Genomic DNA, 22,857 nt, shown 5'->3' with positions numbered 1-22,857 from the left:
TTTGGCTCCTGCAGGAGAGTCACAGGAGTTCAGTCCAGGTTTTGAGAGCTGTGTCTGTCGGTTTGCGGCTTTTTTTTTTCTGCTCTGTAGATGTACCCCTAGAGCGTGCATCACTCTGTGGCAGTTTGAAATACCTCCAGCCTCTTTTGTCACAGGAACTTTGAGTGTGGGCCCCCACAAATGGAGACACAGAGAGTCAGGCTGCTTGTGAGGAGGTGGACATGGTTGCTTTTGAGCTAACACATGCCGTAAATGCAAGAGAGGGGATGTGTATGTATGTCCAGCCTTCAGTTTGGGGAATAATCAAGTTAATGAGCACAATAAGTGGTGTCATACACTGCTATGGTATATGAGTAGCTGTAATGATGCAGCACATGTTGTCCTTTCTTCCATCTCTAGCACCTCCTGACTCTGCAGCCTCTTCCCTTTTTGCCTATATCCACTGAAGGGTCCCCCCCCCAGCCTCAAACACTTGAGCCTACTGTCTCTGGAGGCTGAATTCTGCTCTGATTTCAGTGCCACCATGTGAGGTGCAGTTCAGCCCATGAAATAAATGCAACTCTTTGAGTTAGTGCCAAGATGGTTTCTATGTTTTCAGAAAGAAAAGTACTGGTGTGACTTGTGGTAGAAATTCCACATTTTGGGAGGGAAGAATTTCAAGTTTGTCCGGTCTGCTGTGGCTAGATTTTCTTTTTCTTTCTTTCTTTTAAATGTTGGCTGCCACTGCTCAGAGGTTTGGAATACTAGCAGAGTTCAGGTGAGGTGGTTAAAGGTGCATGAGTTCTGAAGCTTGCTCTGTGGCTCTGCAGTTTATCAAGTGTTTTCACTCCACACATGTAACAATAGTCCTTAACCCTGTTCAGGGGCCTGGATTAGTTACTGCCTCCAAGCTGGAGAAGTTCAATTAGTGTATCGCAAGCTGTATCCCACCTGGTGGAATCAGACAACTCTGACGGTGTCTTGTGGGTTAATCAGCAATTGTTGCTGCAGTGAAAGGGAATTATTACAGAAGCTGGCTAACCACATCAGAGAGGCATACAGGGAGCTGCTGGGTACCACAGGAATCTGCCCAGAAGGAGACCCACTCTTTAACAGTGAAGATCTGATTAAATCATTTCAAAGATTCCAAGATCCAAGCAGCACAAACTTTCAGATGTGCTGCTTATTAGGAGCAAGCAAACTGATGGAGATATAACTTACTCCAGTTTACAGTGAGTGATGCTCTGAGAATGCTGTTTGGTATTTGAGGAATAAAACTCACTCATTTCAGAGTCAGATCCCGAGCCCATTGAAACCAGGGGGAAAAGCTTTTATTTCGGCATGCTTTGATCAGGCTCAAGATTGCTGCAGGTATGATACAGGTTGAACCTCTCTAGTCCAGCACTCTCTGGTCCAGCAACATCCATGGTCCAGCATTATTTTAGTTAGCTGCATGTCTAATTACCATGGCTGTGGCCAAGTTTCCTGCTGTTCCATAAAGTTTGTTTAGACAAGAGCCGTGAGTTCTGGCTCTCAGTGTCTGTGCTGTTATTTAGCTGTGATTTATTTATCCCTCAATGTTTTTGAAGAGCCAAATAAGCAGTGGCAGTGTCGGTAGTGCTGCTAAACACTCGTGGTTTGGCAGATTCTCTCATTCAGCACCAGTCAGGTCCTGAGTGTGCCAGACTAAAGCAGTTCAACCTGTATTCCACCAAATCCAAATCAGAAGTGGTTTTTAACGTTGAGCTTGTGAAAACTCCTGTAATTTCACTAAGCTGTTTTCTCCAACATTTGGGGTGGGTTTTTTTAAAGAAGTTTGAAGTCTTTTCTGATAGAAGGCCCGGCACTTTTTGTACACGTGCTCTGGTTGTTTCTATGCTTGGTTTGTTTTCTGCTTCTCTCTTTTCTACCTCCCCTTGTGCTAAATATAGGTATTTTAAATACTGAGGAGAAAGAAAGCTGATAAAAAATAGAGGCAAAGAACACTGTGCTCAAGGGGTGAGTCTACGCTCACCGGCTACTTCGAAGGGGTGGGCACAACATCGAAATAGCACGCGTTGTGTCTGCACACGCCATGTGCTATTTCAACGTTGAAATCGACGTTAGGCAGCTAGACATTGAAATTGCTATTCCTATCCGAAGATGAGAATGGCGCCCTACTTCAACATTGAACGTCGAAGTAGGCGTGTGCAGATGATCCATGTCCCGCTACTTCGAAACAGCGGGGTCCTCCATGGCAGCCATCAGCTGAGGGGTTGAGAGATGCTCCGTCCAGCCCCTGTGGGGGTCTATGGTCACCGTGTGCAGCAGCCCTTAGCCCAGGGCTTCTGGCTGCTGCTGCTGCTGCTGCAGCTGGGAGTCCATGCTGTGTTCACAGGGTCTGCAACTGGTTGTTGGCTCTGTGGATCTCGGGCTGTGCAGGCCAAGTGTGTCTGGGAGGGGCCCTTTAAGGGAGAGGCTTGGGGTTTTGCTGGCCCCTTATTTTGATGGGGAGCACTTGTGTGTGTGGACGCTCCGCATTTCCTTCCGGGGCGGCTCCTTTCGACATTCTCCGTCGCTACTTCGACGTTGAACGTTGACGGCACCAGCCCTGGAGGACATGTAGATGATATGCATGGAACTAGCCTATTTTGTTGTTCTTACATTGAAATAGGCTACTTCGATGTCGTGTGCTAGTGTAGATGTAGCCAAGATGTGGCAATTCCTCGGAAGATATATGCAGTTTTGCCAGTTTTCTTAGGAGAGTGAAGCCAAAGTTTGCCAAGACATGTACACCTTTTTCAACTTCACCAAGTAGTCCCATTGACATCAATCATTTCATTCCCACTCAGTGTTGCTGCCTTGCTTTCAGGTGGATCGCTGCCTGATGGAAAAGTCATCATCTCAACAAGGGGCAGTGGTGGTAAAGAAAAGTTTCTCATTCCGCCAACGCACCCTGAATTGAGATGCTTAAATAATCACTGTGCTACCCTTTCCTGCTGAAATTGCTTGAGGATGACACAGAAGTTCATGTCTCCCACGTTGGAAGAGCTGCCTCTTGCTACTGTTGAAGTTGATGGCTTTTTCTTGTCAAAGACCAGTAGTTTGGCTAACCTGGAGCTTAATTTCTCTGCTGTCTTGGGTGCAGTAGTTGCAGAGGAACAAATGCCTTGGTTCCAATTAGGAGATTTCCTGTTGAGGTTCCCTGTTCTCAACCTTGACACACTATTTATGACACAGTGGATCTTCTTCAAAGATTTTCTATATTAACGATTCTGTCACACATAGTCTTTAGGGGGCAAGGCCAACCCCGCCCGGTGGTGTTGAGACTCATGCTATCAACCTCGAGGAGAGTTGTACAATGAAAGATACAGGTTGAGAGCTCCTGGACTTTCCCTCACTGACTCTGGTGCCCTTTGAGCCTTGAGGCCCATTGGTATAAATGTGAGGGGAGAGCAGGCCCTGTAAGGTTGGTTTCCATTAGGTAGATGGAGACTAGTTGTTAGATTCTAGCCCTGGCCCTGACAAAAGCGGCTATATTTTCAGTGCTGTCTGCCTGGCTTTTACTCCTTTACATCTGAGGCCCATTTCCAGACACTGTTCCCAGCTGGCAGTTGGGTCCTGAGGTGGTCTTGACCCTGGTACTGCTCCTGCTTCTCTTTCTGTTCTGAAATGTTCTCTGATTGCCCACAGCCATCGTGGGGGTGGGGAGGTGTGTCAAATGATCCGCAGTGCGGGGCCTTTCCCTGGCTGCTTTGCTTCTGATGCTTGAAGAGCAACCCTAGAGAAGGGAGGGAGAGGCTACAACTACACCTCCACTCATGTCAGCTTGGTGTGTGAGTGGCGTAAGTTAAGTTCTGGCATGGAGAATATTACCTCAGTGGGAGACCTTCTCTCACCAACATTGCTTCTGCCACTCACGGAGGTGGTTTTATTACCCACGTGGGAGAGCTCTCTCCCAGCTGGGTTGAGCATCTTCCCTACACACCCTGGTGGGCTGTGTGTGTAGACAAGCCTGACCTTTCACTGGGGGAAGCTTGTACTTCTGCAACCTCGTGCCCCCATGCTACAAACTTAGTTTAACTGCTGAGATGACTGTCACATGCATTGTCACACACAAACATGGAATTCCCTGGTGGCTCTCTGCTGCTCAGTGTAATTGCAGGATGGCTCTTGCATTGGTAAAGGCCGAATGTCACTCAGCCACAGAATCACTCGCTGCCCCAGCTGGCTCTCAGTAACAAAGCAGGGATACAGCAGAATCCCATCGAGCAATTTGTCTGCCTACTTGGTTTGCTTCATTAGGAACAGACGGCTGCATTCTGTCAGCAGCCATAGTGTTGTTCTAATCCAAGCTAGTTGCAAAGAAGCATCTGTGAGTGTAAAGTGGAAATGCAGCTCTGCGCATAGGGACCGGAGAATGCCAGGGAATCAGACAAACCTGAACACCTCTGGGTTCTCAGTATTAGTTCTGTATCCTCCCTGCTCCAGCCTACTCCCCATGAATATTTGATAAATCCAGAGAAGATTACTACAGCTTGTTTATCCTACCGATGGCATTTCTGCCTCTCCCCACTCTCTGAGCACAGGTGTGATTTTTACTTCGTAACCCTGGAGCCCAGGCACCCTGTTCCCTCCCCCTCAGCTCCTTGTGAATTCCCAGAACAGAAAACCAGGAGGGTTTGGTTATTCCATCCAGAGGAAGAGCTGTATGTAGTATGACAAATTCTGACTCTGAACTGATTTCATTTTTATTGGTGTGTGCTTGGATCATTATGGAAACAAACGAGGCAGAAGCATTTGCTGGTTGCTCTTAATGCCTTAGGTGGCTCTCACTTTGATAAGGGTGTACGGGCTTACCCTGGGGTAGGAGCCTGACAGTTCTCTGAGACTGAGATAAATACTTTGCAATGAGATTTTAGCTTTTTCATACAAGGGTCCCAAGTGCTTTACGTACTGTCCATGGTAATTAGAAGTTCAGGACTGAAAACCAATGCACATTGGGAGAATTTCCTGGGATTCCTGTCAGCAGGTCCCCTCTGCCCTCCTAGCACTGACTGGTGCTGGGAGCAGGAGACATGCAAACCAAGAGGAGGTGGTCGGACTATCGTCCTGTTCTGTGTCTCCTCATCAGGCCTGACAATGAGGGGCAGGGAAAGTGAACGGTGCAGCTGCCCTGGGACTTGATAATCCAAAAGGGCCCAGAGCTCCCAGCCATCCCTACTGCAGCAGGGGAGGTGTCCGTACCCCTGGACACTTTACATTGCAGTCAGAGCACCACACGGTGTGTTGCAGGCAGTGATGAAGGCTGGGGGAGGGGTTGGGGGACATGCCGTGGTCCAGGCATAGCTGATGACTGGCTGGCCAGGCCCCGCCCCTCTGCCATGGCCCCACCCCTTCCAGGAGTGTGGCGTTGCCCTTTCCTTACCTCCACCTTGTCCGGGGGCCCAGCGAGGCTCTCAGATCTGCTGTTTCTTACAGAATGAAGCATTGCTGCTGCTGGTGTGTCTGGTCTGAGGGGAATATGCAAAGACACACACTGCAGAGGACACCGAGAGCCCAGCTCCCCAACATTGTGTAAAACACACCACAGTGCACACATACTCTGTCTTGAACAACCTCATACTGGGCTGATGAACAGGAGGGTGGGACTTACACAGGCGTCAGTGAAATCTCTCCGCAGCTGTGTCCTGTCTGCTTTGTCCATGCCCGAGGTGTTCAGAGGATGGCTGGGTGATTTTTATTTTTTGATTGATTGATTTTGCAAAATGGGCAGGTCTGGCAGCACCTCAACCTTTCAGCATGAATTCATGTCTGATTCACTGAATTGTTTCAGTCCAAAAAAATCAGACTAAAGATGGAAACATTTCACTTTTCAGTTTGGCCAAGTGGGTCTTTGCCCAGCAAAGCTTATGCTCCAATAAATCTGTTAGTCTATAAGGTGCCACAGGACTTCTTGTTTCTGCAACTTAGGTGTTTAAAATTAGACATGTGCTAGTGCACTTCTCCAGTAAGTACCAGAGGGACAGGTGCTGTCTAAAAAACTATTGTGCTGACTGATATGTGCTCCAGGTTTCCTTGTGAGCCTGGTTGGCTATAGCTACGCATATTTCTTGTAACATTCTCCTAGCGGTATGGCAAAACTATCTAGTGTGGCTTAGTGGAAGATCATTAAGCTGGGGTTGAGACACCTAGGCTGCGTCTACACGTGCACGCTACTTCGAAGTAGCGGCACCAACTTCGAAATAGTGCCCGTCGCGTCTACACGCGTCGGGCGCTATTTCGAAGTTAACTTCGACGTTAGGCGGCGAGACGTCGAAGTCGCTAACCTCATGAGGAGATAGGAATAGCACCCTACTTCGACGTTCAACGTCGAAGTAGGGACCGTGTAGACGATCCGCGTCCCGCAACGTCGAAATTGCTGGGTCCTCCATGGCGGCCATCAGCTGGGGGGTTGAGAGATGCTCTCTCTCCAGCCCCTGCGGGGCTCTATGGTCACCGTGGGCAGCAGCCCTTAGCCCAGGGCTTCTGGCTGCTTCTGCGGCAGCTGGGGATCTATGCTGCAGGCACAGGGTCTGCAACCAGTTGTCAGCTCTGTGGATCTTGTGTTGTTTAGTGCAACTGTGTCTGGGAGGGGCCCTTTAAGGGAGCGGCTGGCTGTTGAGTCCGCCCTGTGACCCTGTCTGCAGCTGTGCCTGGCATCCCTATTTCGATGTGTGCTACTTTGACGTGTAGACGTTCCCTCGCTGCGCCTATTTCAATGTTGGGCTGAGCAATGTCGAAGTTGAACATCGACGTTGCCGGCCCTGGAGGACGTGTAGACGTTATTCATCGAAATAGACTATTTCGATGTCGCAACATCGAAATAGCTATTTCGATGTTGGCTGCACGTGTAGACGTAGCCCTGGAGTCCTAGTCCCCGCTAAGCCAGTGACCTGCTGTGTGATTTAGGTCAAATGGCTTTCTGGAAATGGAAATAATTAAACTTGACTTGCTCTGTAAAATGCTTTGACATCTATTGAGGAAAAGTGCTATATTGGTATTATCGGTATTTGTTCTGTGTTCATATAGAATCTAGCCCAATGGGTTTCTGGTATATGGCTGGTGTTCCTAGTCACAGCTGCAATTCAAATGGTAAGATGGATAAAAGAGAACAGATATTGGTTACAAACGTTAATTTTTTTGATAAATAAAAAATCCATGATTGGCCTTAGTTCCTAAGGGAATAATCAGAAATAGTAAACCATTTCTTATCAGAATTTATTAGTATAAAACAGATGGCACAACGAATGGCCTGTTACTGTTTTATGGGCTGGCAGAGAAACAAAAATAGCTTTGATTTAGTGATAATTAAGAGACTGAATTACAGGATGTTAGTGATCAAACGTCATAATCCACTGAGTGAGTTTCTTTTCATGGCTCTCCTTCACCTTGTCTTCACTATGGAAAAAGCTGTGCTTGGACTGCCTGGCGCTAGTATGCACTGCTAAATCCAGAGGCTTCCCTTCACAGAGCTGGACTAACTGGCCACCAGTTAGATAAAGTTCTGCATAATATAGGCCATCATCAATATGAGCAACACTTCCCTTGGTTCATCTCTCTTGCTCCCTGACTACCTCACTTTTTCCTATCTTTATTCCTCCTGCACACGACATGCTCCTGTTTGTTTTCTGTACATTTTCCTTTGCAGTCGGGCATATAAATGCTTGATCTAGTTCCCACTGAAGTCAGTGGGAGGAAAGTTGAAAGAATATGTTTTGATGAAGAGTAACTTTATGAAAAATGCATTTTTGAGGTCACCAGGATGATTTGCAACTTTGGGTTAAATCTGGCTGTAAAGGGGCCAAAGCCCCACTCCTGCAAGGAAGGCATTAATGCAGGCTGGCAGGAACCCGCATAACACCCGAGACAATGAGGACGGGGCTTCTAGGGGAGCCAATGAGAAGGAAGCTATCTGGACCAGTCCTGTATGTAAAGAGTTGCTCAGCAGAGCTGAGTCAGTTGGGGCCTAACCAAGGAGGGTGCAGGACTGGCTCCATGCTGGGGAACAGTGCCTTACATTGAGCAGTGCTGAGTAGGCTCAGGTGAGCCAGGGAGAAGCTCCAGCCTGTCATCTGCCAGACTGATGGCCTGATACAAGGAGTTATAGGGGAAGTGGCCCAGAGAAAGTGAGGCAGGAAGAGAAGAGGAGGGCAGGACAAGACTGCCATGAGAGCGTCCCTGGGCTGGGACTCAGAATAGTTGGTGGAGCCCCTTGAACCACATCTAGCCCCATTAAACAGTGTCCATTATGAGCTGTGAGGGGCTAGGCAAAAACACCAGCTGGTCACAGTGGTAAGTACATGGAGGCAGGACTGCTGAGACCTCAGAGAGAGGAGGGACTGTCCAGTGAGCACTGCCAGAGGTCCCGAAGAGGATGCCACAATCCAGAGAGCGATGTGGGTCTGGAGACCAGATCGTGCACAGAGCAGGGAGCACTGACGGCTAGCGCACCAGCCAGCCCAGGGTGCCCTGCTGAGGAAGAGCTAATTCCTGAGTGACCAGCAGGAGGCGCTGCAGCAGTGAGTCACACTCTTCCCTGCTGCCCTTCCACCTGCAAATCGCTTTCCCTGGAAAAAAACTGCGGTGATGTTAAAAGTATAACTATGCCCCCCAGGTCCCTACCAAAACAAAACACATCAGTTTGGGTCGAACTTATTTCACTGACATTTCGAGTGCTCGCCCACCCTGCTCCCCTCTTGGTTTTTCATTTTAGCAAGAAAGAGTAAATCTGTTTTGTTGAAACCAACCAGATTATCCCCCCCACCAGTCACTCTTTGAAAAATCAGATCTAAATCAGTCTCCTCGTTACCTCAGAATGGATTTGGGATTGGCCCTAACAACATAAAAGCAAGGATGTTCCTGCCTTCTGTCTGCCCATAGCCGCAGCCCCCTGCTGCCATACATTGCCCGTATCACACAAAGTGGATGTTTATTGACTGGCCAGAGGATATGCAGACTTTGCTCGTGTTGGGCCAGCTCTGCTCCCTTGAAGTTGCGGAAAGTTTGTCATTGGTTTTAGTGGGAGCAGAATTTGACCAGCACTGAAGTGCTTTTGAAAAACCTCCCCTTGATGCTGGCATGTGAAAGACGTGTCTCACGAGTCCATTTTACAAAGGAGGCTGAGATTGGCTAGTGTGTCTCACGCATTTAAAGGACTTCTGGAAGCTGGGGTTTCGCTTTGGTACCATACTGAATGATTATTCATTTCAAATTGTCCAGTGAATTAATTCCCTTTTTATCAAAAGTTCATGCTTTAAATATTGAATCAAATGAGAAAAAAATAATTAAATACCAGATCACTGTGACAAAGCTAAATTTCTCTTGCCGATATTTGAACATAGAGAAGAATTACTTAAGGAAAGAATTATTCATTTCCAAAGTGTCCTCATTTCCATGAACACTCACTTCTAGTATTTAATTAAGCGATGTTGTGAATGATATCATATCCTGATGGCAGAATGAAAAAGCTTCCACCCACCCCCACTTGGATTGTTTTGAATAGTGCAGCTAATTAGAGAAACAGCACTTTTCTGTCGGAAGTATTATCTAACGTTGTAGAACCTAATTCCCGTTTTATTTTGGAGAGAGGAGAAGAAGAGAAGCTAATGGAGAAAGAAATGTTTAAATAAACAGCTGAGAATAAGTACAGATGCTCAACTGAGTCTTTTATTCCTGAGGCAGAGGCTCGTCCTGGGAGGGAGCTGGATTCTCTATTTCTTACAAGCCTCCCAAGGATTGTTGGCACCTAGCGGACTATGACTGAACACACTTCCTAGCACAGAAGTGTCATCTTCTGCTCGGGCTGCAGGACACTCCAATGAGCACACTACTCATGTGGCAGCTTTCCCTTCCCAGCCAAAGAGGGCCAAGATCATCCCCTTTCATGCAAAAAAAGCACCCCAGGAACAAGACCGACCCCAAAAGGGTGCAGAGGGCTGTGTGCAATGTTGCCCAATGAAACCGTATCATAGGGTGCTTGGAGGACCAGGCAACCTAGTGGTTCATGCACCTGGCTTCTGGTCCTTGTGTCTCTGCCTGAGCAGTACAGGCAACTCATTTCTCATTCTAACTGTCTGGCCTTTGGCTTCATCTCCTGCAGCCCTTAAGGGGACCTGGTAGCAATACCTGGGCCTTTCCCTTCCACGGGCTGCTAAAAGTGACTGTTGACCTGTAGGTCCCTTCAGTTTGGGCCAGGTTCCCTGGAATCCAGACAGTCAATCACTTAACAAAAAGGACCCAAAGGATTGGGGCCCTGTAGCACCAGCTGGTACTAAATGGGAGGGGTGGCTGGAGAAGGTGTTGAATGTGGCCTGACCCGCTTGGGGTCTCCTCTAGGCTTAGGCTTCCTTCAGAAGGGATCTTCCCTTGTGCAGCCTGTCCACCACCTTTCCCTGGGGTACTGAGTGTCTCCTCAGCAGGCCAGCATGTGCAGGCTACCAGTCCAGAGTATTGTCGCTCAACCCCTTCAGGCCTGGTTTGGAGGTTGTATGACTGTCCTGCACCTTGGGTGCAGGCTGTGCTGCTGCAATGGAGCTGCAGGGAAGGTCCCATGATTCCCCCTGGGAGACTCACTGGTGCACTGCCCCTCCCAGTGCCGCGTGGGGGGAGGTGTGGAGGGCACCATGGCTGGATAGGGAGGAAGCAGGTGCGCCCAGGCTGATTTGGTGCTCTGGAACTTCCCTACTACCACATGTCCCACAGGAGAGTAGAAACGGGGTGTGCAGGTTAGAGCAGGTCTCAGGAGTCCCATAGCCAGCAGTAGGGGCTGATGGCCCCCAGCACCCCCACCCTAGTGAGAGCACAAGCTGCAGCCCCTCAGCCCCTGGGCTGGGCGGATGGGGTGGAGTACAGAAACTTGCCCCAAAGCTGGAGAGCACTGTCCACCCTCTGCTGTCCTCCCGGCTCCGTGCCTGGGCCTGGGGGTGTGGCTGTACCCGGCGGCAGATGGGGAGCAGTGTCAGAACAGCTGTCAGGTCTCTTCATGTAGTTCACTTGCCTGGCTCCCCTTCAAGTATGGGGGACGTCAGGCAGGATACAGCCATGCTAGGGGGCCTCTCCTCACTGGCCTGTAGTGAGCCTGCTGGTGCCAGAATGGGCAGTGGAGTACGCGGCAGCCTGTGCTGGCCATGGGGGGCTGGAGACAGTGCCTGTTGCAACCCAGAAGGATGGATGCCTCCACAGGTGGCACATCTGAACAGGCTGGTATAACTGGACTCTCAGCAGACCGGCTGCCAGCACCTTGCCTAGCCAGCTGGTAGGTGCTCTGTGCTGGCCACGAGCTCTGGTGCAGGAGGGTGTCAGAAATGCTCGGCCACGTACAGCACCTAGGGGTGCCACTTCCCCACAGCGGTACCCTTTCCATGGCTGGGCCCTGTGCTCTGCTGGTGCAGCAGACACCGGGGTTCCCTGCCAAAAGTACACTTCAGTGGTGCCTGGACCAAGACCCCATTGTGTTCCACGGGCAGCTGGTCTTGGTCTCTAGTTGTCAAAGAGAGAGGTTCAGTCTAATGATCTATTCAAGGGTCTGGGCTCTTGTCCTGACCAGGGTTCCCTCACGTTTTTAACATCCACGTGCAAAATAAATTTTGTTATGTGCGCCAAGGCATGTGAACCACCAATAGTAACACATGTTGCCAGCTGTGAGTGCTTTGCTAATCAGCTTGGTGGCACCTGAATCAATTCTGGGCAGCTGCCCAAGAGCTCAGCGTACTGGGAACACTAGTTCTGACTCCAGCCCAGAGATTACTCCATGCCTGGGATCCCAGGGTCTGGGGAACGCAATGGCAGTTTGTTGGACTATATCCATAGCGCACTGGTCTTACCAACAAGAAAATTCTTCTCACCTTTTCATCAGGATGCCTGCTCACATTTTAGGGTTTGTGTACATGATGAACCTGTGCTAGTTACTCTGGTGAAATCATCCAGGGCAGTGTTTCTTAAAAAGTCCAAAAGTTTAAGAAACACTGATCCAGGGTACAGTTAAACTGCTCTCACTATACCTATGTAAATCCCAGTGCACACTGGCTTTTTTTTCAGTGATCTTAAATAGTCTCCTACGCCAGTGTTTCTTAAAGTTTTTGAGACCACATGACACCGAACAGTAATATTTTTCTAAGTAGGACACCTCTGAAAATTTTCTTAAAAAAAAATTATCAGACCAAAAAAAAAAAAAAACCCCAAAGCAAACAGAAACATATACAGCAAAACCAAACTGAATTAAGTTAATTAGGTATCTTAGCAACGGAAAAGTATCACTGTATCTGGGTTTAATAACAGAAAATAGATACCTTGAATTATTTTTCCAAACTTTTACTGCACACCTGCAGGTTTTTCATGGAACACCAGTGTTGCATGGAACACTATCCTACACAACACGCTAATCCAGAAAAATGTACCCTCTGAGAAGGGCAAGTGTGTTGCATGGCACACTATACAGGTATAACAGTCGCAGTATTTAAATTCATACCTTAGTGAATACTGGTACAACTCTCCATATGGACAACCCCTTGTAATGTATTTTTTTTTGTTTATTCAGTGAACTCAAAGGATCAGTTAAAATCTGCTCTTTGCTTCTCCCTCTGCCCAGATGTTAGTGTAGTCCAAAACCAAAGAAAGCTGTGCAAAGCCAGGTGACTAGAAGCAAGCACAGCAAGAGACAAGCTTGAGAGAGGAGTAGGGAGAACCTAGGAGCAGAAGGTTGTGAGCATCATTTTCCTACCTCTGAAATGAACCAAGGAGTGAGTCCTTATTGTGGCTTGGAAAAATGGCAATGTACTTTTCAGGCCAGTTGTTTAGAAAAGATCAGGCTGTAAATGGCCGTGTGTGTGTGTGTGTTTAGAAAAGATCAGGCTGTAAATGGCCGTGTGTGTGTGTGTGTAGACAGGCAATTTTCCACTGTTCCACTCATTACCGGGTGTGTTGCACATTCCTCTGACCCTGCTGTCTCTGGCTATGCTTGCAAACAGGACACTGCACCAGGTCGGCCAGAGGCCTGACCCAGTCAGACAGACTCTGTGCTCTGCTGCGTGTTCAGAAGTAAGAAAGTCTGGAGTACAAGCTTACTGCAGGCAGCCCAGGGGACCCTCAGTCCTGCTTTATATTAAGGTTTCGTTTACAAAGAATTAATAAATGTTGAACAGATGTTTTAATAGTCAGTTACTGGTAATCAGCAGGTCAACAGGTTGCTTGCAACCCTGGCTTATGTACATCTGGAGGACATGCTGCTGCTATGTTTCCAGGTTTCAGGGGGTCTGCCAAAATAAACCAGAGAATAGGGCCAGCATTAGACTCCCTGGGAACCGGGGCAGAAGGCCAGATCCTGAGTCCCGCTGCCCAGTTATTGGAGCACTTGAGCTTTACAGAGCCCCTGTGGCATGCGGTTGTGGTCAGGCATTATGGTTGCTACCTCCCAAAGCTGGCTCTGGCTTTGAATTCTCTGAGAAGCAGTTGGGGGGTAGGGGTTCCACAGAACGTTTGTAGCATGTTGGAGGGGGGCGTCACAGAAGGAAGAAGGTTGAGACCCCCCAGTCTAGAACATCTTACAGACGTGCATGCCATCCATCGGCCATTATAAACAGCATACAGAGTGTGACCTGATTCTATCCGTGGGGTGGGCAGAATAAGTATTTCCAAGCGGGTCTATGCCCATGAAAGCTTATGCTCCAAAATATCTGTTAGTCTATAAGGTGCCACAGGACTTCTTGTTCTTCTCGAAGATCCAGACTAACACGGCTACCTCTCTGATACCTATTTCCAAAGCCTCATTTTGGTGGTCTTTAATAACTCAGGATCCTTATGCTAAAGGGGCTCTCAGGAGGGACGCTTGCAGATACCTCAAAAGCAGCAGCTACGGAGGAGGGCCAGAGCTGACAAGTAAGGACACCTGATGGGAGACAGAAGCACACTCTGGAGCTGTGCTCAGGTTCTGGGAGTGGGAACATTTCCTTAAATGGGGGAATTTGCCAGTGGACTGAGGATGATTTCCTTGCAGTGTTGACCTGCTTATGGTAGTGAATGGTTCTAGCCCGGAGTAGCTACTGAGGGGGAAGGCATTATGGGTCCTCCCCATGAGCTCCCCATGTACTTTGCTCTCTTCTGAGTTGTGGGAGGGAGAGGAACCTGTGTCTGTCCTGAATATTCAGAGGCCGAGACAAATACACAGATTTCCTTTTCCCTTGTCCCTTGGTTGGAGGTCCACTCCCAGGCTGTTCTGCAGAGCCAGGATGCCCTCAAGCATGCGGTAAGAGTGCAGTGATCAGTGAGTTAAAGTTGGCGGGAGCTAGTACAAGGAACAGGTCTGAGAGAGGAAGTTGCTGAGATAGGTTCTGTTAGAGGACAACGGGCAGGTACAAGGAGTGACAGAGATGGAGCAGGACCTGGAAAGCTTCATCTACTTTAGATCCACCAAAGAATCAAGATTTTGCTGGGTTGAGGTGACCCAAAGCTCCAGGCCAAAACCGTTCTTTTCCTGTGGGAACTTTCCAGCCACCCACAGGAGCTCAGCTTCTGAGGGGAAGGTAGCTGCCAACCTTCCCTCAGCTCTGAACTTTCCAGGTTTCCAGCTGGCTGTTCCAATACAGGCTGAAGTATGTGCTGCTCACTTCCCACAAAACCTGTTCCCACTTAAGCCCACGGTGATGGACTGCCTGCACAGGGCTCTATTTCACCCTGGCAGAGTGTAAGGAGACAATTGGCCAAAGGCCTTTGCCTTTCAGATTTCTGTCGTGTGGGAAAGAACGGTGGGGATTTTTAACGTGTATTGTTCTTGTGACTGGTGCTTGAATGACACAAAGAAGTGCTGGTGCATTGGTTGATCCCTCCCCGTTCCCTTTGAATCTATGTTCTTCTTCTCCTTTAAAATGTGCACCAAGGGCACCCAGGGCTTCAAAAGGGCATTCTGTGGCGTGCAGATTGCATCAGACTGGCACCTGAATAAATAATAATGAATGAAATATGCAGACACTAAAGTTCTGCAGCCAAACTTCCAGAAACTTTCTTCTTCGCTACACGATTAGGATTTTATTTTAAATGGATTTTTTTAAAGTGCTAAGCAGATGCTACACTGTAATGAGAGGAAACAGAATCAGAAAAATAAGAGACTGTTACTTAAACAAACGAGCAGATGCAGAGAGTAGAAACACAGCAAAGCAAACAAATGAATACTTTGAGTAAATAACCTGAAAGCAAATAGGGGGAAAAAAAAACCCAAGAAGGTTCTTAACATTCTACAGTTGATCTAAAACAAGTCCCCAAATATTCACACATGTTTAAATGATGATCTTCTCGTGAGGGTCTGAAATATAGATGTAGGGATTCCTCCACTGTTTGTGGTCTTTGAACAACAGTATTAGTTAATTTCACCCCCATAGTGCCCCTGTGAGACAGGTATTTATCCTAATGTCTCATATAAGAAAAAAAAAAAAAGCAAAATGACTTGCTCAAGATCACACAGTGAGTCAGTAGGAGAACTAGGATCTTATGTTCCAAACCACACAACCTTTTATCAACAAAGACAGAAGCAGTCCATCACCTGTGCACAAATGATTTTCATAAAGCATGTCAGATCCACAGTATCAGTCCCTGTCCTCAAAGAAAACCTGCAGAACACTTTCAAGAGACAAGCCTGATATTTAAATTAATTCTTCCAGACCCTACAAATCATGATTCTAGCAGAGACACTGGCTTTATGGATTATTATATCAATAATATATGGACCCTTTGTCCTATAGCTGCAGGGGTGTTAATTGCTCAATTCATTTTGAGTGAATTCTTGCAACCTGTGTTAACCCCTTATGCATAACAATCTAGCTCACCTGATATTTAGCTAGTAACAGGGAGGTAGCCATGTTAGTCTGTACTCCAACCAAACAAAGCAGCAGAAATGTAGCAGTTTAAAGATTAACAAAATGATTTATTCGGTGATGAGCTTTCATGGGACAGACCCACTTCATCAGATCTGAGGAAGTGGGTCTGTCCCTCGAAAGCTCATCATCGAATAAATCATTTTGTTAGTCTTGAAAGTGCTACATTTCTGCTGCTTTGTTTTGCTGATATTTAGCTGTGACACTCTAGCTACCGCTCCCACCTGAAGAGGATCTCTGTGAAGCTAGCATCTTCCACCACCACCAACACATTATCTTTCTTCAGCCCCCATGTCCCTTCCACAGCCTTTCCTTATGCCCCAGCACCGAGACACTGTGAGAAAGTTGGTGCCTGCAGTATCTCCTGGTGGATGTGTGCAAACCTGCAGCCCTGCCAGGTCTACCCAGTGCTGAAGCTGTGAGAGGCTGGTTACTTCGGCGGCATTCTGACCCTGCAGGTCCAGCCAAACTGGGCACAGTTGCCAAACTTTTAAAATTCTCCCTTCGCTAAGAACAACCTAGGATTTAGAGACCCAGTCTTGGCCAGGGATCGCTCCCTGTAGCGCCATCAGCGCTGGCGGAGGTGGGGTGTGCTGCTGTGGTTGCACTTCCAGTTTAAAGTGCCGCTGCAGCTAAGCTTTAAACTGTGAAATGTGGACAAAGCCTTCAATTCAAGTGGCCCCCAGAGATGTCTGCCAAGGCGGGGGCCCTCTTGTGCTAGCTGCTGTACAGACTGGAATGTGCTGGTTCTCAGGTCACTGGGGGCTGAGAGTTACACCCTGCCCCAAGCGCAAAGAAGTCTTGCTTGTTCCTGGCTGAGCATTAGTCCCCCCAGCACAAGGCCCACCGACAGCAATTCCAGGCCCCAGGGCAGAAATCAAAGGGCCCCCATCACCTCCTTCAGCCACATATCCCCCACGCCTGCCCGGATAAGCCCCAAGTACTCCCCAGCGGAGCCCTAGGCCTGGTCCATTCCTGTCCCCCACCTGCTTGGATGAGCCCCAGAGCAGCTGCCTCCCATCTCTTGAGTCAAAAATACCTTTGCTATGTCCCATGCAGGGTCCAGAGCCTGGTATCCAGAGACATTTCTCCCAAACTCCGCGCAGCGTGACTGCAGCACCCCCCTCCACTTGGGCCTGGTAAATTGCCCCTTTGCGCCCCCCATCGGCAGCCCTGTAGCCTCCTAACAGTCAGCCACTGACGTGCTGTCTATTCCATATGCCGGCCCTGCTCCACCTCTTGGCTGACAGCACAAGCAACCCCCGTGCTTTTGACGCATTCCCTGGTTCTGTGCAGCCCCTGACACGAGCTGCTCACTGGAACCCTAGTTCTGCATTCCAAGGGGCAGTGGACCTCATTTTTCTGTAAACTGCCACTCTTGTAAACCTTGCCGGGCTTGTGAGCACACACAATAAAACAGGCACACGTGTACTTATGAAAGAATTAAGGTGAAACTGGAGATGAGAGAAAGGATGGAAGTAACTGGGCACAACACCGGGTCATAATGTGACCCTCGGTCTATAGTTACCCAGAGTCACCTATCCTGTCTTCACATGGAGTTCCCCAAAGTCTGATCTAGTGCAGAGCGGGCTGGTTAACAAGAACCTCCTGCGCTTCCTAAGATGTCCCCACACAGAATGGCTCCAGAGTGCTTCTCCCTCCTCTGTCTTACACTGAAAGAGCCTTTCGTCCCTGAGAGGACAAGCCTCTGTCTTGCTGTAAAGCTTTACTTTTGTGTGGTTTGGATTGGGTCTTACTGACTCCGATGGTTACCCATTGAAAGTCTTAATATTGTGCAAGGCATTACATCTCTTGCCAAACAGGGCAGGGTGACAACTTCCCATTGCCCATGATGTTGTGGTGACTCATCGTTACTTTTTTCTCCACGTCCCAAAAACTTGCTATCAACATAGACACGTTATTCCATATATATTACACATACATGCATCTCCCAGTGTTTCAGACTCTTGACAAGTTCTGAGCTGTCTGTAGCCATCTTACATGTGACTTTTTTATGAATACTCAACAGATTACAAAATATGTTTGGTGTGGTGAGTTTGTCAGGTCTCAGGAAAGAGTTTACAGAGGACATCAGGCCCAGGGTCACTACCACCTAGTGAAAAAGCAGTCCAGTAGCACTTTAAAGACTAATAAAATAATTAGCTTTTGTGGGACAGAGCCACTTCTTCAGACCATAGCCATACCAGAACAGACTCAATATTTAAGGCACAGAGAATCAAAAATAGGAATTAAGATTGACAAATCAGAAAAATTATCAAGGTGAGCAAATCAGAGAGCAGAGGGGCAGAAGCGGGGGTGGGAGCAGTCAAGAATTAGATAAAGCAAAGTATGTAAAAGAACCCCTATAATGAGCTAGAAAATTGTCATCGTGGTTCAAACCGCATGTTAATTTGTCGAATGAGAATATAAAAGAGACCTAGTAAGAGACAGTCTCTGCCCTGAAGAGCTCATGTTCTAGGGAGACAGGACAGATGGTGGGTTTGGAAGTAGAGGCACAAAAACGGGCAGTGGCTTGCCTGGGTTACCCAGTAATTCAGTAGCTGAGCCAGAGTGGGAAGCCAGAGTGAAACCTGGGCTCTGTGGAAGTCAGAAGGAGTTCTGCTGTTTGACCCCCCAGTGGGTGTTTGCCTGCTTCTGGGGCTCCTGGATGGCCCTCCTGGTGTCCTCCATGACTAATGCCCACCTGATCCCTTTGGGCCCACTTCCCAGAATGCTTCAAGTGAGAGTGGGGATGTAGTGGACTAGCAACCTGTGCTGCAATGAGCCGGGAGTTTCCTCACGGGGTGATGTGGAGTAGCAGTTTGCTCCGCTCCTCAGCAGAAAGGAGCAGGAGGACATAGAGACAGAATATGTCTGCACTAGAAATGCTGCAATGGCACAAGTGCAGCTGTGCTGCTGCCATTTTGAGATGGAGACCTCAGACAGAAACAAAAGGCCTGGTGGGGGTGGTCCTTGATTAACTCCTGCTTCCTGCTCCGAGAACTGCTGTGGGAACTAGTGCCCGAGTCAAGCGGTTTGGACCCTGTTGAGTGGCCAGAATCCAACCCTGTGCCAGCTGGGACTTCTAAAGGACTTTGGGACAATGAGCCAGGAGGGGACCCTGCCCAGCATGGGGGGGAAGACCTTCAAGGGGCCCCTTTTTGTTTAAGGCAGCCAACACTCACAGTGCTACAATCTCTCACCTGCCTGGGAAGATCTGGGGGCTGGGAAGATTTGTGAGTGTTGGGAGCCGGGGGGATTAGTTGAAGTGTTGACAATTTAGTACTCTCTAGTTAGCCCTAGACCTTTCCTTCCTCAAATGCTACTTCCCTGCCCCCAGGAAAGCCCTCACGTTGCCTTCCCATTATCTTGGGGGAGCATCATGTCTTTGCTAGGGTTTGTACAGAAGTACTTTGTTTTTTGTGTACTGGGTTTTACACTGTGTCAGCTGTGAGAGCCTTAATCACTTCCCCTGTAGATGGTGCCCAATCTTTCCCAGACCCAGTCAGGAGTCCCCTTGTGTGGTGGCACCAGATGATATAAAAAAAGACCCAGAGCCCAGCTTGTGCTAAGAGAGGGTGGAAACCTTGGTGTGGAGCAAGCCCCAGGGAAGAGACTTGAGCAGCACTTGGGAGCAATCACTGTACCTGACTGGAACCAGGGTTTCCCTGAGTTCTCCTGATTTCTGGGCACATTTAAAGCTGAAGTAAATTCATTGGTATAATTTCAGATTTTTGCCCATGTAACTGGAGGCTGAAGCTGATTCTCTGTACTGCATTATTGCACCAGTAGACAGTCTGAACTACAAGTCTCTTGCCTATGCTTATGCCTACAAAGAGAGAGAACAAAGGGACAGATGAGCTTGAGCAAGAAATGCTGGGCAAGAAGACATCCCATTCTTTTTTCCAAGTGGAGGCTGCTGGAACACTGCTTCCTACAAAACCAAAAAAACAAACAAAACAAAAAACCCACTCTTTGGACATTTTCTTTGGCACAATAAATGCAGCCGCATCTCCTTACGGTTCTTCACTCTTCTCTCTTCTTCCTTCGAGTTTTTTTGCACCCCCATGGGTACAGATGGCTGTTACCTAAACTGATGGCCCCCTGGCTTCCCCTGAGAGAGGTATAAGAAAATTCCTGAGTGAAGAGCAAATGGAAGCCACAGGCGCATTCTACTCCTTGATCCATTGGTGAGAAGCGACGGAAAGACTGGCAGTATTTCACTTTTGTAATACGTTTGGGCTGAGTTTACACTTGCATTCAGCTTGGAAGGGGGCATGGTAATCAGGACGATGGGAGATGACTGATGAGGTGCTGCGGTGAATAGACAGCACTTCATTAGGCTAATTCTCCCCTGTGGCAACTTCCAAGTGTCAAACTTCAAAGTGCCGGCAGGTGTGTAGCCGCAGGTACTTTGAAGTGACTTTATGCCGCAGAATTTGAAGTAGCGCGGGCCCTTCGAAGTGCCTGTGGCTGCACGCAAGCCAGCACTTCCAAGTTTGACATTTTGAAGTTGCCGCGGGGGAAAATTAGCCTAATGGAGTGCTGTGTATTCATCATCTCACTTCATTAGCAATCTCCCATCGCCCTGATTAACATGCCCCCTTTGAAGTTGGGGACAAGTGAAGGCAAGTCCTTAGACAATTTCGTGTGGTGTTATCTCTGGTTTTTAACTCTGTTTCACCTTACATACTTTTAAATCTCAACAACTTCATTTTCAAAGTCCCTTTTCCCTACTTTGCCATCACTTAGCCCTTCAAATTAAACACACAGCACATGTTAAAATATCACACACCTTCTACACAAATATGCCTAAGGCAGTGTGAATTGCTTCATTAAAATCAGGACAACTGACCTCTGGCTTAATGGAGACTGGAAAAGAAACTGGCATTTAGAAATGTCATTTAAAAGTAGGGAGGGATTCATTTAGACTAAAAATTCTTTAGGACGGGAACTACAGCTGGTTGGTTATATGTGTTTGGTGCCCACCATGATGGGATCTCTAGTCTTTGCCTGGCGGACCTGTGGTGATCCTCCAATTTAAACACCCAGCTCTGGTATTTGTTTTTGAGGACAAAGGCCCTAGAGAATTAAGGCATGATGGTAGAACTTCAAAAAGTTGAGCTGTATGTTAACTTCTACTCAACTGTAGGAGCCAAATGCTGCTCTCAGATGATGTGGCTACAGAGAAAGGGCATTTCTAATGATTAGTTGCTGGGGTCCAGACTGGACTTGGCGTGGGCATAATTCACTGCGTTACTTCTGGCAAGTCAAATCTTGGCCTCCAACTGCCCTTGACATTCATGCAACACTCCTCAGCCAGAGAGGGATGTGCGAGCCTTACTTATTTATTAATTATAATCTAATCAGTGTTCCCTGTGACTCACTGAGCACTTGGGTGGCCACCCAGGAGAGATTCAGCGGGCAGAGCGCCAACAGCACCCACCACTGGCAGCATGTACTTCTACTGGTGGTGCACACAATAAAATGTATTCCATACATGAGTGGAAAAAATTAGAGGGAGCACTGATTATAATGATCAGTAATTTGTGTTCTCTTCATGCCTGCATGCACCTGTTGTGTTCAGGGCCCTATGCTACTTGGTTCTGCACAATCACAGCACCAAATGGGCACTCCTCCGCAAAGAGCTTCTGAAGCTCTCAGGAGGAGTGAAGGGCCTTATGCACAAATGTAAACACAAGTCCTTGGCAGCTGAAGGCACATCAAAGAACTGAACTTCGCCAAATGTTTGTCTACCTGTGGGCAGCCAGAGCCACATTTTCTTGCTTTCTAGTGGGGTTTTATCTCATGCCTGTCCGTGGGGTATCTAGGTGCTTTTACTCATCTGTCAGGCAGAGCACGTGGCCTTTTTTTTATTTTCAAATCACAGGCAACAGAAGTCGAGGACAAGGGGAAAAGCCTTACCCAAGTGAGCTGCTTGAAGTCTTATTTCTACTAGCAGACGGAGGCAAGTATAACTGTAGGGCTACGCTGTGCTTGAGTAATGCCAACTTATCAGTGGAAATCTAAAGTACTATAATTACTTTTTAAAACCGCAAGTGCATTTAATCTGATGCACACGCCGCCAGGGAGTCCAGGAGTGTGAAACCAAGGTCAGGGGTGGCTTTTCCATAGAATGGCTGAGATGCTATCTCGACTCCGGTTTGCTAACAGCAATTTGTGCAGCTGATGGCTTCCCATGGTCGCCTTTATTATCTCTGAAGGTCTCCCCATGGTCTGCGGCTTTCTTGATTAGCAAGCAACATTATTGTTCCTTGTAAAAGGCAGGGAGCAGAATGAATCAGGCAGCTTGCACATGAGACTGGCCAAAAAGCTGCTGTTAAAATGTTGACAGTAGTTGACTACAGTGTTGTGCTCGTTTCTAAACTGCACATGCTTAGTAGTTTGCAACTTGAGGTTCGTTGGGCAAGTTGCCAAGGTGCGGTCCAAAAGAATCTCAAGAAAGCACCCCACTCAGCAAAGCACTTCGTGTGCCTCATGTTAAGCGTCTGCTGAAGAAGCCTCCCTGAAGTCAATGGTACTTTAGCACATGTGTAGAGTGCTTTGCTGGACAGGTATAGATTGAAGCTAAGCTTAAGTGACTTCCTGGACAAAAACCTGAATGGGGTTTGCAAGACTGGCCACAGAGCACATCTGCACTGCAAAGAAAAGCTGTGGCACCGAGTCTCTGATCCTACTTGTACGGCTCTTCCTTGAGACCAAAATCAGCAATGCGTGTGTTGAATTGGAGTCTGGGCTCTGAAAGCCAGCGATGGGGAAGGACTCAGAGACTGGGCTCCAGCTTGACCCAGTGCTGCAGGCTTTTCTTGGCAAACTTCCAGCTCTGACAGCTTACAAGCAGGGACTGACAAGAGGAATTTTGCAGGCTGGATGATCTCCATTATATGCTTGTAGGTGGCTTCTGGTAGATTTCAGCTGTGGAGCTGGAGCACGTTTTGGGTGACCAGCCCCTGCTGTGGTTGGATTAAGACTCTCA

Source organism: Carettochelys insculpta, chromosome 4, assembly GCF_033958435.1.
Source record: "Carettochelys insculpta isolate YL-2023 chromosome 4, ASM3395843v1, whole genome shotgun sequence".
Classification (NCBI taxonomy): domain Eukaryota; kingdom Metazoa; phylum Chordata; order Testudines; family Carettochelyidae; genus Carettochelys; species Carettochelys insculpta.
The sequence above is the reverse complement of the archived record's forward strand: the minus strand, read 5'-3'. Positions refer to the sequence as shown.